The sequence below is a fragment of the Oncorhynchus gorbuscha genome, unplaced genomic scaffold (assembly GCF_021184085.1).
Source record: "Oncorhynchus gorbuscha isolate QuinsamMale2020 ecotype Even-year unplaced genomic scaffold, OgorEven_v1.0 Un_scaffold_897, whole genome shotgun sequence".
Lineage (NCBI taxonomy): Eukaryota > Metazoa > Chordata > Actinopteri > Salmoniformes > Salmonidae > Oncorhynchus > Oncorhynchus gorbuscha.
Window position 1 is genome coordinate 97,137 of NW_025745869.1, and position 17,864 is coordinate 115,000.

Here is a 17,864-nt window from a genome sequence, read left to right on the forward strand (position 1 = left end):
AATATACTGGGTTAGGGTTAATATATGGGTTGGGTTTAATATAGGTTAGAGTTTAATATACTGGGTTAGAGTTTAATATACTGGGTTAGAGTTTAATATACTGGGTTAGAGTTTAATATACTGGGTTAGGGTTTAATATACTGGGTTAGAGTTTAATATACTGGGTTAGAGTTTAATATACTGGGTTAGGGTTTAATATACTGGGTTAGAGTTTAATATACTGGGTTAGGGTTTAATATACTGGGTTAGAGTTTAATATACTGGGTTAGAGTTTAATATACTGGGTTAGGGGTTTAATATACTGGGTTAGAGTTTAATATACTGGGTTAGGAGTTTAATATACTGGGTTAGGTTTAATATACTGGGTTAGGGTTTAATATACTGGGTTAGGGTTTAATATACTGGGTTAGGGTTTAATATACTGGGTTAGGGTTTAATATACTGGGTTAGGGTTTAATATACTGGGTTAGGGTTTAATATACTGGGTTAGAGTTTAATATACTGGGTTAGAGTTTAATATACTGGGTTAGAGTTTAATATACTGGGTTAGGGTTTAATATACTGGGTTAGAGTTTAATATACTGGGTTAGGGTTTAATATACTGGGTTAGAGTTTAATATACTGGGTTAGAGTTTAATATACTGGGTTAGGGTTTAATATACTGGGTTAGAGTTTAATATACTGGGTTAGGGTTTAATATACTGGGTTAGAGTTTAATATACTGGGTTAGAGTTTAATATACTGGGTTAGAGTTTAATATACTGGGTTAGGTTTAATATACTGGGTTAGAGTTTAATATACTGGGTTAGGTTTAATATACTGGGTTAGGGTTTAATATACTGGGTTAGAGTTTAATATACTGGGTTAGAGTTTAATATACTGGGTTAGAGTTTAATATACTGGGTTAGAGTTTAATATACTGGGTTAGAGTTTAATATACTGGGTTAGAGTTTAATATACTGGGTTAGAGTTTAATATACTGGGTTAGAGTTTAATATACTGGGTTAGAGTTTAATATACTGGGTTTTAGAGTTTAATATACTGGGTTAGGGTTTAATATACTGGGTTAGAGTTTAATATACTGGGTTAGGGTTTAATATACTGGGTTAGAGTTTAATATACTGGGTTAGAGTTTAATATACTGGGTTAGAGTTTAATATACTGGGTTAGAGTTTAATATACTGGGTTAGGGTTTAATATACTGGGTTAGAGTTTAATATACTGGGTTAGGGTTTAATATACTGGGTTAGAGTTTAATATACTGGGTTAGAGTTTAATATACTGGGTTAGAGTTTAATATACTGGGTTAGAGTTTAATATACTGGGTTAGAGTTTAATATACTGGGTTAGAGTTTAATATACTGGGTTAGGGTTTAATATACTGGGTTAGGGTTTAATATACTGGGTTAGGGTTTAATATACTGGGTTAGGGTTTAATATACTGGGTTTAATATACTAGAGTTTAATATACTGGGTTAGGGTTTAATATACTGGGTTAGGGTTTAATATACTGGGTTAGGGTTTAATATACTGGGTTAGAGTTTAATATACTGGGTTAGGGTTTAATATACTGGGTTAGGGTTTAATATACTGGGTTAGGGTTTAATATACTGGGTTAGAGTTTAATATACTGGGTTAGGGTTTAATATACTGGGTTAGAGTTTAATATACTGGGTTAGGGTTTAATATACTGGGTTAGGGTTTAATATACTGGGTCAGGGTTTAATATACTGGGTTAGGGTTTAATATACTGGGTTAGAGTTTAATATACTGGGTTAGGGTTTAATATACTGGGTTAGGGTTTAATATACTGGGTTAGGGTTTAATATACTGGGTTAGAGTTTAATATACTGGGTTAGGGTTTAATATACTGGGTTAGGGTTTAATATACTGGGTTAGGGTTTAATATACTGGGTTAGAGTTTAATATACTGGGTTAGGGTTTAACACACTACTCTCTTTGAGAAGTAGACAGCACTAATAGCATCCAGAACCACTAGGGTTAAACACAGAGATCCTATTAAAGAACCACTAGGAACAGCAGGGTTAAACACAGAGATCCTATTAAAGAACCACTAGGAACAGCAGGGTTAAACACAGAGATCCTATTAAAGAACCACTAGGAACAGCAGGGTTAAACACAGAGATCCTATTAAAGAACCACTAGGAACAGCAGGGTTAAACACAGAGATCCTATTAAAGAACCACTAGGAACAGCAGGGTTAAACACAGAGATCCTATTAAAGAACCACTAGGAACAGCAGGGTTAAACACAGAGATCCTATTAAAGAACCACTAGGAACAGCAGGGTTAAACACAGAGATACAGAATGGTTTCTAACTAAATCATGATTTTCCTGAATCGTAGGGGAACCCATGTGTGTGTGTGTATGCAGATGTGTGTGTTTATGTGTGTCTGTGTGTGTGTGTGTGTGTGTGTGTGTGTGTTTGTTGACTTGAATGGTAATTATTGCTGTAGTCATTATATTTCTATGGTCACACACACACCTGCACACACACACACACACCTGCACACACACACACCTGCACACACACACACCTGCACACACACACACACACACACACACACACACACACACACACACACACACACACACACACACACACACACACACACACACACACACACACACACACACACACACACACACAGCCATGCCATCTAACTGTAGACGTGTGTGTGTGTGTGTGTGTGTGTGTGTGTGTGTGTGTGTGTGTGTGTGTGTGTGTGTGTGTGTGTGTGTGTGTGTGTGTGTGTGTGTGTGTGTGTGTGTGTGTGTGTGTGTGTGTGTCTTACCGAAGACTCTCTCGTCGTTGATGTTCTTGATGCAGAACCAGAGTCCAGCAGGAAAGGTACAGACCAGGATGTGGAGGTCGAAGAAGAACGAGACCCAGGTGGTGGGCTGGTGCTCCGACACAGACGCTATGATGGGGATGTGGATCTTAGCATACCTGGAGAGAGGAGGGAGGGCGAGGAGGGAGGGAGAGGAGGAGGGAGAGAGGGGGAGAGAGGGGGAGAGAGGGGGTGGGTTGAGGTAGGGAGAGGAGGGAGGGAGAGAGAGAGGGAGAGGAAGAGGAGGGAGGGAGAGGAGGGAGGGGGTTGAGGTAGGGAGAGGAGAGAGGGAGGGAGGGAGGGAGAGAGGGGGAGGAGGGAGGGAGGAGGTGGGTTGAGGTAGGGAGAGGAGGGAGGGAGAGAGGGAGGGAGAAGGAAGAGGAGGGAGGGAGAGGAGGGAGGGGGTTGAGGTAGGGAGAGGAGAGAGGGAGGGAGGGGGAGGAGGGAGGGGGTGAGGGAGAGAGGGGGTGGGTTGAGGTAGGGAGAGGAGGGAGGGGAGAGAGGGAGGGAGAGGAAGAGGAGGGAGGGAGGGGGTTGAGGTAGGGAGAGGAGAGAGGGAGGGAGGGGGGAGGAGGGAGGGAGGGAGGGAGGAGGAGAGGGGTGAGGGAGAGGGGGTGGGTTGAGGTAGGGAGAGGAGGGAGGGGGTTGAGGTAGGGAGAGGAGAGAGGGAGGGAGGGAGGGAGAGAGGGGGGAGGAGGGAGGGAGGGAGGGAGGGAGGGAGGGAGGGAGAGAGGGGGTGAGGGAGAGAGGGGGTGGGTTGAGGTAGGGAGAGGAGGGAGGAGAGAGAGGGAGGGAGAGGAAGAGGAGGGAGGGGGTTGAGGTAGGGAGAGGACGGAGGGAGAGAGGGAGGGAGAGGAAGAGGAGGGAGGGAGAGGAGGGAGAGGGGGAGGGAGAGAGGGGGTGGGTTGAGGGAGGGAGGGTGAAGAGAGGGGGTGGGGTGAGGGAGGGTGAAGAGAGGGGGTGAGGGAGGGAGGAAGAGAGAGGGGGTGAGGGAGGGAGAGAGAGGGGTGAGGGAGGGAGGGAGGGAGAGAGAGGGGGGTGAGGGAGGGAGAGAGAGGGGTGAGGGAGGGAGGGTGAAGAGAGGGGGGTGAGGGAGGGAGGGAGAGAGAGAGAGGGAGGGAGGGAGAGAGAGAGGGGTAAGGGAGGGAGGGAGGGAGAGAGAGAGAGAGAGGGGTAAGGGAGGGATTTAAAGGATTTATCTGAAGAGCCTGTGGAAGGTTGTTGCTACAGGAAGTGAGTGGACATTGACAGGAAGAGGAACACATTGTTTCCTTGGTAAAGGTGATCCACAGGGAGTAAAACTAGACACACGTAGACCTGACACGACCCACACTGCACTGCAGCAGAACACGCACTCTGAGACAAATAAACAGCTGATTGGGCACTCTGACAGCCTTCTCTCTCTATAGCAGAGGTCGGTGTGTGTGTGTGTGTGTGTGTGTGTGTGTGTGTGTGTGTGTGTGTGTGTGTGTGTGTGTGTGTGTGTGTGTGTGTGTGTGTGTGTGTGTGTGTGTGTGTGTGTGTGTGTGTGTGTGTGTGTGTGTGTGTGTGTGTGTGTGTGTGTGTGTGTGTGTGTGTGTACTGTTTAGTGCACTTACCCTGTATCCCACAGTGAATAGAATCGACCACTCCAAGGAGCGATGTGTCCTAAAACACAATGAACATTATTAAGTACAGCACTGTTATGATTATGTACACGATCACACACACGTTAGGTTTTGGGGACAACAATTGATTCCCATTCAATCCTATTTCCCTAACTCTTAAACTCCTGACTCCTAAACTCCTTACTCCTAAACTCCTGACTCCTAAACTCCTGACTCCTAAACTCCTGACTCCTAAACTCTTAAACTCCTGACTCCTAAACTCTTAAACTCCTGACTCCTAAACTCCTGACTCCTAAACTCCTGACTCCTAAACTCCTTAACTCCTGACTCCTAAACTCCTGACTCCTAAACTCCTGACTCCTAAACTCCTGACTCCTAAACTCCTGACTCCTAAACTCCTGACTCCTAAACTCCTGACTCCTAAACTCCTGACTCCTAACTCCTAAACTCCTAAACTCCTGACTCCTAAACTCCTGACTCCTAAACTCTTAAACTCCTGACTCCTAAACTCTTAAACTCCTGACTCCTAAACTCCTGACTCCTAAACTCCTTAACTCCTGACTCCTAAACTCCTGACTCCTAAACTCCTGACTCCTAAACTCCTGACTCCTAAACTCCTGACTCCTAAACTCCTGACTCCTAAACTCCTTAACTCCTGACTCCTAAACTCCTGACTCCTAAACTCCTGACTCCTAAACTCCTGACTCCTAAACTCCTGACTCCTAAACTCATGACTCCTAAACTCCTGACTCCTAAACTCCTGACTCCTAAACTCCTGACTCCTAAACTCCTGACTCCTAAACTCCTGACTCCTAACTCCTAACCTCCTAAACTCCTGACTCCTAAACTCCTGACTCCTAAACTCCTGACTCCTAAACTCCTGATTCCTAAACCCCTGACTCCTAAACTCCTAAACTCCTGACTCCTAACTCCTAAACCCCTAAACTCCTGACTCCTAAACTCCTGACTCCTAAACTCCTGACTCCTAAACTCCTGACTCCTAAACTCCTGACTCCTAAACTCCTGACTCCTAAACTCCTGACTCCTAAACTCCTGACTCCTAAACTCCTGACTCCTAAACTCCTGACTCCTAAACTCCTGACTCCTAACCTCCTAAACTCCTGACTCCTAAACTCCTGACTCCTAACTCCTAAACTCCTGAACCCTAAACTCCTGACTCCTAAACTCCTGACTCCTAAACTCCTGACTCCTAAACTCCTGACTCCTAAACTCCTGACTCCTAAACTCCTGACTCCTAAACTCCTGACTCCTAACTCCTAACCTCCTAAACTCCTGACTCCTAAACTCCTGACTCCTAACTCCTAAACTCCTGAACCCTAAACTCCTGACTCCTAAACTCCTGACTCCTAACCTCCTAAACTCCTAACTCCTGACTCCTAAACTCCTGACTCCTAAACTCCTGACCCTTAAACTCCTGACTCCTAAACTCCTGACTCCTAAACTCCTGACTCCTAAACTCCTGACTCCTAAACCCCTGACTCCTAAACTCCTAAACTCCTGTCTCCTAAACTCCTGACTCCTAAACCCCTAAACTCCTGACTCCTAAACTCCTGACTCCTAAACTCCTGACTCCTAAACTCCTGACTCCTAAACTCCTGACTCCTAAACTCCTGACTCCTAAACTCCTGAATCCTAAACTCCTGAATCCTGACTCCTAAACTCCTGACTCCTAACTCCTAACCTCCTGACTCCTAAACTCCTGAACCCTAAACTCCTGAACCCTAAACTCCTGACTCCTAACCTCCTGACTCCTAACTCCTAACCTCCTAACCTCCTAACTCCTGACTCCTAACTCCTAAACTCCTGACCCCTAAACTCCTGACCCCTAAACTCCTGACTCCTAAACTCCTGACTCCTAAACTCCTGACTCCTAACTCCTAAACTCCTGACTCCTAAACTCCTGACTCCTAAACCCCTGACTCCTAAACCCCTGACTCCTAAACTCCTGACTCCTAAACTCCTAAACTCCTGACTCCTAAACCCCTGACTCGTAAACTCCTGACTCGTAAACTCCTGACTCCTAAACTCCTGACTCCTAATCTCCTGAATCCTAAACTCCTGACTCCTGAATCCTGACTCCTAACCTCCTAAACTCCTGACTCCTAAACTCCTGACTCCTAACTCCTAACCCCTAAACTCCTGAACCCTAAACTCCTGACTCCTAACCTCCTAAACTCCTAACTCCTGACTCCTAAACTCCTGACTCCTAACTCCTAAACTCCTGACCCTTAAACTCCTGACTCCTAAACTCCTGACTCCTAAACTCCTGACTCCTAAACTCCTGACTCCTAAACTCCTGACTCCTAAACCCCTGACTCCTAAACTCCTAAACTCCTGACTCCTAAACTCCTGACTCCTAACTCCTAAACCCCTAAACTCCTGATTCCTAAACTCCTGACTCCTAAACTCCTGAATCCTAAACTCCTGAATCATGACTCCTAAACTCCTGACTCCTAACCTCCTAAACTCCTGACTCCTAAACTCCTAAACTCCTGACCCCTAAACTCCTGAACCCTAAACTCCTGACTCCTAAACTCCTGACTCCTAACTCCTAAACTCCTGACTCCTAAACTCCTGACTCCTAAACCCCTGACTCCTAAACTCCTGACTCCTAAACTCCTGACACCTAAACTCCTGACTCCTAAACTCCTAAACTCCTGACTCTCAAACTCCTAAACTCCTGACTCCTAAACTCCTGACTCCTAAACTCCTGACACCTAAACTCCTGACTCCTAAACTCCTAAACTCCTGACTCCTAAACTCCTGACTCCTAAACTCCTGACTCCTAAACTCCTGACTCCTAAACTCCTGACTCCTAAACTCCTGACACCTAAACTCCTGACTCCTAAACTCCTAAACTCCTGACTCCTAAACTCCTGACACCTAAACTCCTGACACCTAAACTCCTGACTCCTAAACTCCTAAACTCCTGACTCCTAAACTCCTGACTCCTAAACTCCTGACACCTAAACTCCTGACTCCTAAACTCCTGACTCCTAAACTCCTGACTCCTAAACCCCTGACTCCTAAACTCCTAAACTCCTGACTCCTAAACTCCTGACTTCTAACTCCTAAACCCCTAAACTCCTGATTCCTAAACTCCTGACTCCTAAACTCCTGACTCCTAAACTCCTGACTCCTAAACTCCTGACTCCTAAACTCCTGAATCCTAAACTCCTGAATCCTGACTCCTAAACTCCTGACTCCTAACCTCCTAAACTCCTGACTCCTAAACTCCTAAACTCCTGACCCCTAAACTCCTGAACCCTAAACTCCTGACTCCTAACCTCCTGAACCCTAAACTCCTAACTCCTAAACTCCTGACCCCTAAACTCCTGACCCCTAAACTCCTGACTCCTAAACTCCTGACTCCTAAACTCCTGACTCCTAAACTCCTGACTCCTAACTCCTAAACTCCTGACTCCTAAACTCCTGACTCCTAAACCCCTGACTCCTAAACCCCTGACTCCTAAACTCCTGACTCCTAAACTCCTGACACCTAAACTCCTGACTCCTAAACTCCTAAACTCCTGACTCTCAAACTCCTAAACTCCTGACTCCTAAACTCCTGACTCCTAAACTCCTGACACCTAAACTCCTGACTCCTAAACTCCTAAACTCCTGACTCCTAAACTCCTGACTCCTAAACTCCTGACTCCTAAACTCCTGACTCCTAAACTCCTGACTCCTAAACTCCTGACACCTAAACTCCTGACTCCTAAACTCCTAAACTCCTGACACCTAAACTCCTGACACCTAAACTCCTGACACCTAAACTCCCGACTCCTAAACTACCCTGTGTGAGACCATCAAAATGTCCTCACTTCTCTGAAGCTTTACTCTTCTAGGACTTCTGGTACTCACAAGTATAGTAAAAAACATCCACGCACACACACACACACGCACACGCACACGCACACACACACACACACAGGGATGGGATACAGGGTCTCAACCTCCTGTTGCTAGGTAGAACAGTAGGATGCACAAGGTGACATTTTATTCATGTGGTACATCAGCAGTTATTCTCTTGTTACGTCACTGACAGTCAGCTAACAAGTTGTGGGTTGTTAGGTTAGTCTAGCGGACAGCTACCTACACCTGTACTAGTCATGGTTAGTCTAGCGGACAGCTACCTACACCTGTACTAGTCATGGTTAGTCTAGCGGACAGCTACCTACACCTATACTAGTCATGGTTAAATTACCGGTGGGCTATCTACACCTGTACTAGTCAAGGTTAGTCTAGCGGACAGCTATCTACACCTGTACTAGTCAAGGTTAAACTACCGGTGGGCTATCTACACCTGTACTAGTCAAGGTTAAACTACCGGTGGGCTATCTACACCTGTACTAGTCATGGTTAAATTACCGGTGGGCTATCTACACCTGTACTTGTCATGGTTAAATTACCGGTGGGCTATCTACACCTGTACTAGTCATGGTTAAATTACCGGTGGGCTATCTACACCTGTACTAGTCAAGGTTAAACTACCGGTGGGCTATCTACACCTGTACTAGTCAAGGTTAAACTACCGGTGGGCTATCTACACCTGTACTAGTCAAGGTTAAACTACCGGTGGGCTATCTACACCTGTACTTGTCATGGTTAAATTACCGGTGGGCTATCTACACCTGTACTAGTCATGGTTAAATTACCGGTGGGCTATCTACACCTGTACTAGTCAAGGTTAAATTACCGGTGGGCTATCTACACCTGTACTAGTCATGGTTAAATTACCGGTGGGCTATCTACACCTGTACTAGTCATGGTTAAATTACCGGTGGGCTATCTACACCTGTACTAGTCAAGGTTAAATTACCGGTGGGCTATCTACACCTGTACTAGTCATGGTTAAATTACCGGTGGGCTATCTACACCTGTACTAGTCAAGGTTAAATTACCGGTGGGCTATCTACACCTGTACTAGTCATGGTTAAATTACCGGTGGGCTAACTACACCTGTACTAGTTAAGGTTAAACTACCGGTGGGCTATCTACACCTGTACTAGTCAAGGTTAAATTACCGGTGGGCTATCTACACCTGTACTAGTCATGGTTAAATTACCGGTGGGCTATCTACACCTGTACTAGTCAAGGTTAAATTACCGGTGGGATACCTACACCTGTACTAGTCATAGTTAAATTACCGGTGGGCTACCTACACCTGTACTAGTCAAGGTTAAATTACCGGTGGGCTATCTACACCTGTACTAGTCAAGGTTAAATTACCGGTGGGCTATCTACACCTGTACTAGTCATGGTTAAATTACCGGTGGGCTACCTACACCTGTACTAGTCAAGGTTAAATTACCGGTGGGCTATCTACACCTGTACTAGTCATGGTTAAATTACCGGTGGGCTACCTACACCTGTACTAGTCATGGTTAAATTACCGGTGGGCTACCTACACCTGTACTAGTCAAGGTTAAATTACCGGTGGGCTATCTACACCTGTACTAGTCATGGTTAAATTACCGGTGGGCTACCTACACCTGTACTAGTCAAGGTTAAATTACCGGTGGGCTATCTACACCTGTATTAGTCAAGGTTAAATTACCGGTGGGCTACCTACACCTGTACTAGTCAAGGTTAAATTACCGGTGGGCTACCTACACCTGTACTAGTCAAGGTTAAATTACCGGTGGGCTACCTACACCTGTACTAGTCAAGGTTAAATTACCAGTGGGCTATCTACACCTGTACTAGTCAAGGTTAAATTACCGGTGGGCTATCTACACCTGTACTAGTCAAGGTTAAATTACCGGTGGGCTATCTACACCTGTACTAGTCATGGTTAAATTACCGGTGGGCTATCTACACCTGTACTAGTCAAGGTTAAATTACCGGTGGGCTATCTACACCTGTACTAGTCATGGTTAAATTACCGGTGGGCTATCTACACCTGTACTAGTCATGGTTAAATTACCGGTGGGCTATCTACACCTGTACTAGTCAAGGTTAAATTACCGGTGGGCTATCTACACCTGTACTAGTCAAGGTTAAATTACCGGTGGGCTATCTACACCTGTACTAGTCATGGTTAAATTACCGGTGGGCTACCTACACCTGTACTAGTCATGGTTAAATTACCGGTGGGCTATCTACACCTGTACTAGTCATGGTTAAATTACCGGTGGGCTATCTACACCTGTACTAGTCAAGGTTAAATTACCGGTGGGCTATCTACACCTGTACTAGTCATGGTTAAATTACCGGTGGGCTAACTACACCTGTACTAGTTAAGGTTAAACTACCGGTGGGCTATCTACACCTGTACTAGTCAAGGTTAAATTACCGGTGGGCTATCTACACCTGTACTAGTCATGGTTAAATTACCGGTGGGCTATCTACACCTGTACTAGTCAAGGTTAAATTACCGGTGGGCTACCTACACCTGTACTAGTCATAGTTAAATTACCGGTGGGCTACCTACACCTGTACTAGTCAAGGTTAAATTACCGGTGGGCTACCTACACCTGTACTAGTCATAGTTAAATTACCGGTGGGCTAACTACACCTGTACTAGTCATGGTTAAATTACCGGTGGGCTACCTACACCTGTACTAGTCAAGGTTAAATTACCGGTGGGCTATCTACACCTGTACTAGTCATGGTTAAATTACCGGTGGGCTATCTACACCTGTACTAGTCAAGGTTAAATTACCGGTGGGCTAACTACACCTGTACTAGTTAAGGTTAAACTACCGGTGGGCTATCTACACCTGTACTAGTCAAGGTTAAATTACCGGTGGGCTATCTACACCTGTACTAGTCAAGGTTAAATTACCGGTGGGCTATCTACACCTGTACTAGTCAAGGTTAAATTACCGGTGGGCTATCTACACCTGTACTAGTCATGGTTAAATTACCGGTGGGCTACCTACACCTGTACTAGTCAAGGTTAAATTACCGGTGGGCTATCTACACCTGTACTAGTCATGGTTAAATTACCGGTGGGCTACCTACACCTGTACTAGTCATGGTTAAATTACCGGTGGGCTACCTACACCTGTACTAGTCAAGGTTAAATTACCGGTGGGCTATCTACACCTGTACTAGTCATGGTTAAATTACCGGTGGGCTACCTACACCTGTACTAGTCAAGGTTAAATTACTGGTGGGCTATCTACACCTGTATTAGTCAAGGTTAAATTACCGGTGGGCTACCTACACCTGTACTAGTCAAGGTTAAATTACCGGTGGGCTACCTACACCTGTACTAGTCAAGGTTAAATTACCGGTGGGCTACCTACACCTGTACTAGTCAAGGTTAAATTACCGGTGGGCTACCTACACCTGTATTAGTCAAGGTTAAATTACCGGTGGGCTACCTACACCTGTACTAGTCAAGGTTAAATTACCGGTGGGCTACCTACACCTGTACTAGTCAAGGTTAAATTACCGGTGGGCTACCTACACCTGTATTAGTCAAGGTTAAATTACCGGTGGGCTACCTACACCTGTACTAGTCAAGGTTAAATTACCGGTGGGCTACCTACACCTGAACTAGTCAAGGTTAAATTACCGGTGGGCTGCCTACACCTGTACTAGTCAAGGTTAAATTACCGGTGGGCTATCTACACCTGTACTAGTCAAGGTTAAATTACCGGTGGGCTTTCTACACCTGTACTAGTCAAGGTTAAATTACCGGTGGGCTACCTACACCTGTACTAGTCATGGTTAAATTACCGGTGGGCTACCTACACCTGTACTAGTCAAGGTTAAATTACCGGTGGGCTACCTACACCTGTATTAGTCATGGTTAAATTACCGGTGGGCTAACTACACCTGTACTAGTCAAGGTTAAATTACCGGTGGGCTAACTACACCTGTACTAGTCAAGGTTAAATTACCGATGGGCCCCCATTGATTTCGTAAATCCATCTCACTCAGAGTGACTTACAAAATCAATATTATTAAAAGCTGCAAACATTTCTCTCCGCCCCAAAATGTCTAGAATTGCAGCAACTTGCTTTAGAAGTGCTGAATGTTCTCTATGCTCCATGGCAACGGGTAGAATTGCAGTAAATTAATTATTAATTATTATTATTAACACTATTTTTCTTCTCCTCTGTCAACAGGGGGGCGGCTAAAATGTTTTGCTCACAAGGGCCCCAAAAACGGTCAGGGCCGACTGCATGTATAGATGTGGGTCTAGATGAGGATGTGGGTATAGATGTGGGTATAGATGTGGGTCTAGATGAGGATGTGGGTATAGATGTGGGTATAGATGTGGGTCTAGATGAGGATGTGGGTATAGATGTGGGTATAGATGAGGATGAGGGTACAGATGTGGGTCTAGATGAGGATGAGGGTACAGATGTGGGTCTAGATGAGGATGAGGGTACAGATGAGGGTATAGATGAGGATGTGGGTATAGATGTGGGTATAGATGAGGATGTGGGTATAGATGTGGGTATAGATGTGGGCCTCTCTCATCTTTTTAAGTGGGAGAACTTAAGTCAGGTATATAACAGCACAGTGTTGACCTACCTGTATAAGTCAGGTATATAACAGCACCTACCTGTATAAGTCAGGTATATAACAGCACCTACCTGTATAAGTCAGGTATATAACAGCACCTACCTGTATAAGTCAGGTATATAACAGCACCTACCTGTATAAGTCAGGTATATAACAGCACAGTGTTGACCTACCTGTATAAGTCAGGTATATAACAGCACAGTGTTGACCTACCTGTATAAGTCAGGTATATAACAGCACAGTGTTGACCTACCTGTATAAGTCAGGTATATAACAGCACCTACCTGTATAAGTCAGGTATATAACAGCACAGTGTTGACCTACCTGTATAAGTCAGGTATATAACAGCACAGTGTTGACCTACCTGTATAAGTCAGGTATATAACAGCACCTACCTGTATAAGTCAGGTATATAACAGCACCTACCTGTATAAGTCAGGTATATAACAGCACCTACCTGTATAAGTCAGGTATATAACAGCACCTACCTGTATAAGTCAGGTATATAACAGCACCTACCTGTATAAGTCAGGTATATAACAGCACCTACCTGTATAAGTCAGGTATATAACAGCACCTACCTGTATAAGTCAGGTATATAACAGCACCTACCTGTATAAGTCAGGTATATAACAGCACCTACCTGTATAAGTCAGGTATATAACAGCACCTACCTGTATAAGTCAGGTATATAACAGCACAGTGTTGACCTACCTGTATAAGTCAGGTATATAACAGCACAGTGTTGACCTACCTGTATAAGTCAGGTATATAACAGCACAGTGTTGACCTACCTGTATAAGTCAGGTATATAACAGCACCCACCTGTATAAGTCAGGTATATAACAGCACAGTGTTGACCTACCTGTATAAGTCAGGTATATAACAGCACCTACCTGTATAAGTCAGGTATATAACAGCACAGTGTTGACCTACCTGTATAAGTCAGGTATATAACAGTGAGGAAGACTGCCCCAGCAGCCAGAGAGACCCCGAGGAAGAACAGGGTCTGGAACTCCTGTCTGGTCAGTCTGTCTTTCAGGTACTGAAGGAAGGCATAGGCCTGGAGCAACGCAAACACACCTGGTAGAGAGAGGGGGAGGAGAGAGAGGGGGGAGTGGAGAGGAGAGAGAAAGAGGCGGGAGGCGAGGAGAGAAAAAGAGGGGGAGGCGAGGAGAGATGAAAGAGAGGCAAGGAGAGAGGAGAGAGAAAGAGGGGGAGGCGAGGAGAGATGAGAGATAGGCAAGGAGAGAGGAGAGAGAAAGAGGGGGGAGGCGAGGAGAGATGAGAGATAGGCAAGGAGAGAGGAGAGAGAAAGAGGGGGAGGCGAGGAGAGATGAAAGAGAGGCAAGGAGAGAGGAGAGAGAAAGAGGGGGAGGTGAGGAGAGATGAAAGAGAGGCAAGGAGAGAGGAGAGAGAAAGAGGGGGAGGCGAGGAGAGATGAGAGGCGAGGAGAGAAGAGAGAGAGAGGGGGGGTACGAGGAGGAGAGATGAGAGAGAGAGGCAAGGAGGAGAGAGAAAGAGGGGGAGGCGAGGAGAGATGAGAGGCAAGGAGAGAGGAGAGAGAAAGAGGGGGGAGGCGAGGAGAGATGAGAGAGGGAGGCAAGGAGAGAGAAGAGAGGAGAGAGGAGAGAGAAAGAGGGGGAGGCGAGGAGAGATGAGAGAGGAGAGAGAAAGAGGGGAGGTGAGGAGAGAGAGAGTTTACATTATACCCCTGTACAGGTAGGGAGAGGGAGGGGAGTCAACAGGCATCCATCACAGCATCACGTGTAACGACTATAGAAGGTCTAATATACACTGAGCTCTAAAAGCATTGGGACAGTAGAGACCCATAATATACACTGAGCTCTAAAAGCATTGGGACAGTAGTCACCCATAATATACACTGAGCTCTAAAAGCATTGGGACAGTAGTCACCCATAATATACACTGAGCTCTAAAAGCATTGGGACAGTAGAGACCCATAATATACACTGAGCTCTAAAAGCATTGGGACAGTAGTGACCCATAATATACACTGAGCTCTAAAAGCATTGGGACAGTAGAGACCCATAATATACACTGAGCTCTAAAAGCATTGGGACAGTAGTCACCCATAATATACACTGAGCTCTAAAAGCATTGGGACAGTAGTGACCCATAATATACACTGAGCTCTAAAAGCATTGGGACAGTAGAGACCCATAATATACACTGAGCTCTAAAAGCATTGGGACAGTAGAGACTCATAATATACACTGAGCTCTAAAAGCATTGGGACAGTAGAGACCCATAATATACACTGAGCTCTAAAAGCATTGGGACAGTAGAGACCCATAATATACACTGAGCTCTAAAAGCATTGGGACAGTAGTCACCCATAATATACACTGAGCTCTAAAAGCATTGGGACAGTAGTCACCCATAATATACACTGAGCTCTAAAAGCATTGGGACAGTAGAGACCCATAATATACACTGAGCTCTAAAAGCATTGGGACAGTAGAGACCCATAATATACACTGAGCTCTAAAAGCATTGGGACAGTAGTCACCCATAATATACACTGAGCTCTAAAAGCATTGGGACAGTAGTGACCCATAATATACACTGAGCTCTAAAAGCATTGGGACAGTAGAGACCCATAATATACACTGAGCTCTAAAAGCATTGGGACAGTAGTCACCCATAATATACACTGAGCTCTAAAAGCATTGGGACAGTAGTCACCCATAATATACACTGAGCTCTAAAAGCATTGGGACAGTAGAGACCCATAATATACACTGAGCTCTAAAAGCATTGGGACAGTAGAGACCCATAATTGTTTTGGTTCTGTACTCCAGCACTTTGGATCTGACATGATACAATGACTGAGTTTAAAGTGCTACATATTTAAATGGAGGAACCGGTAAAAAAGACATTTTAAATGTTAAAACAACTCAAAAACAGTCACTGTCTCTCCCTCCCTCCCTCCCTCCCTCCCTCCCTCCCTCCCTATCTATCTATCTATCTATCTATCTATCTATCTATCTATCTATCTATCTATCTATCTATCTATCTATCTATCTATCTATCTATCTATCCTCCATGGATCTGATCACTTGTCTGGAACTGGGGTTGATAACAGGAAACGTCCAGAGTGACGGGTGTGACATCACGGTCCCAGGTGATTGGTCCTTACCTGCTGCAGCCATGTGTTCGCTGGTCCTGATTGGCTGGAACCCCACAAAGGGGATCTGCATGGAGAGCACCAGACCAACGATGTAGAACGTACTGTAAGCTGTGGAGACAGACAGAGAAACCATTAAGCCTGCATCCTCACAGAGAGAAACCATTAAACCTGCATCCTCACAGAGAGAAACCATTAATCCTGCATCCTCACAGAGAGAAACCATTAATCCTGCATCCTCACAGAGAGAAACCATTAATCCTGCATCCTCACAGAGAGAAACCATTAATCCTGCATCCTCACAGAGACCATTATGCCTGCATCCTCACAGAAACCATTAAGCCTGCATCCTCACAGAGAGAAACCATTAATCCTGCATCCTCACAGAGAGAAACCATTAAGCCTGCATCCTCACAGAGAGAAACCATTAATCCTGCATCCTCACAGAGAGAAACCATTAATCCTGCATCCTCACAGAGAGAAACCATTAATCCTGCATCCTCACAGAGAGAAACCATTAATCCTGCATCCTCACAGAGAGAAACCATTAAGCCTGCATCCTCACAGAGAGAAACCATTAAGCCTGCATCCTCACAGAGAGAAACCATTAAGCCTGCAACTTCACAGAGAGAAACCATTAAGCCTGCATCCTCACAGAGAGAAACCATTAATCCTGCATCCTCACAGAGAGAAACCATTAAGCCTGCATCCTCACAGAGAGAAACCATTAATCCTGCATCCTCACAGAGAGAAACCATTAATCCTGCAGCCTCACAGAGAGAAACCATTAAGCCTGCATCCTCACAGAGAGAAACCATTAAGCCTGCATCCTCACAGAGAGAAACCATTAATCCTGCATCCTTACAGAGAGAAACCATTAAGCCTGCATCCTCACAGAGAGAAACCATTAATCCTGCATCCTCACAGAGAGAAACCATTAATCCTGCATCCTCACAGAGAGAAACCATTAATCCTGCATCCTCACAGAGAGAAACCATTAAGCCTGCATCCTCACAGAGAGAAACCATTAATCCTGCATCCTCACAGAGAGAAACCATTAAGCCTGCGTCCTCACAGAGAGAAACCATTAAGCCTGCATCCTCACAGAGAGAAACCATTAAGCCTGCATCCTCACAGAGAGAAACCATTAAGCCTGCGTCCTCACAGAGAGAATCCATTAAGCCTGCAGCCTCACAGAGAGAAACCATTAATCCTGCATCCTCACAGAGAGAAACCATTAATCCTGCATCCTCACAGAGACCATTTAGGACAAGGACAGATGGAGTGTCCCGTGTCTAAGGAGGACATAACTCACAGTCAGAAGTTTACAGACACTTAGGTTGGAGTCATTAAAACTTGTTTATCAAACACTCCACAAATTTCTTGTAAACAAACTATAGTTTTGGCAAGTCGGTTAGGACATCTACTTTGTGCACGACACAAGTCATTTTCCAACAATTGTTTACAGACAGATTAATTCACTGTATCACAATTCCAGTGGGTCAGAAGTTTACATGCACTAACTTGACTGTGCCTTTAAACAGCTTGGAAAATTCCAGAAAATTATGTCATGGCTTTAGAAGCTTCTGATAGGCTTAATTGACATCATTTAAGTCAATGGGAGGTATACCAGCGGATGTATTTCAAGGCCTACCTTCAAACTCAGTGTCTCTTTGCTTTACATGATGGGAAAATCAAAAGATGTCAGCCAAGACATCAGAAAAAAAATTGTAGACCTCCACAAGT

At 44.9% G+C, this 17,864-nt stretch overlaps 1 pseudogene; it reads right to left on the reverse strand.

Moving 5' to 3' along the window:
- Positions 1-17,864, reverse strand: part of LOC124020747 — a 114,390-nt pseudogene that overhangs the window by 67,309 nt on the left and 29,217 nt on the right.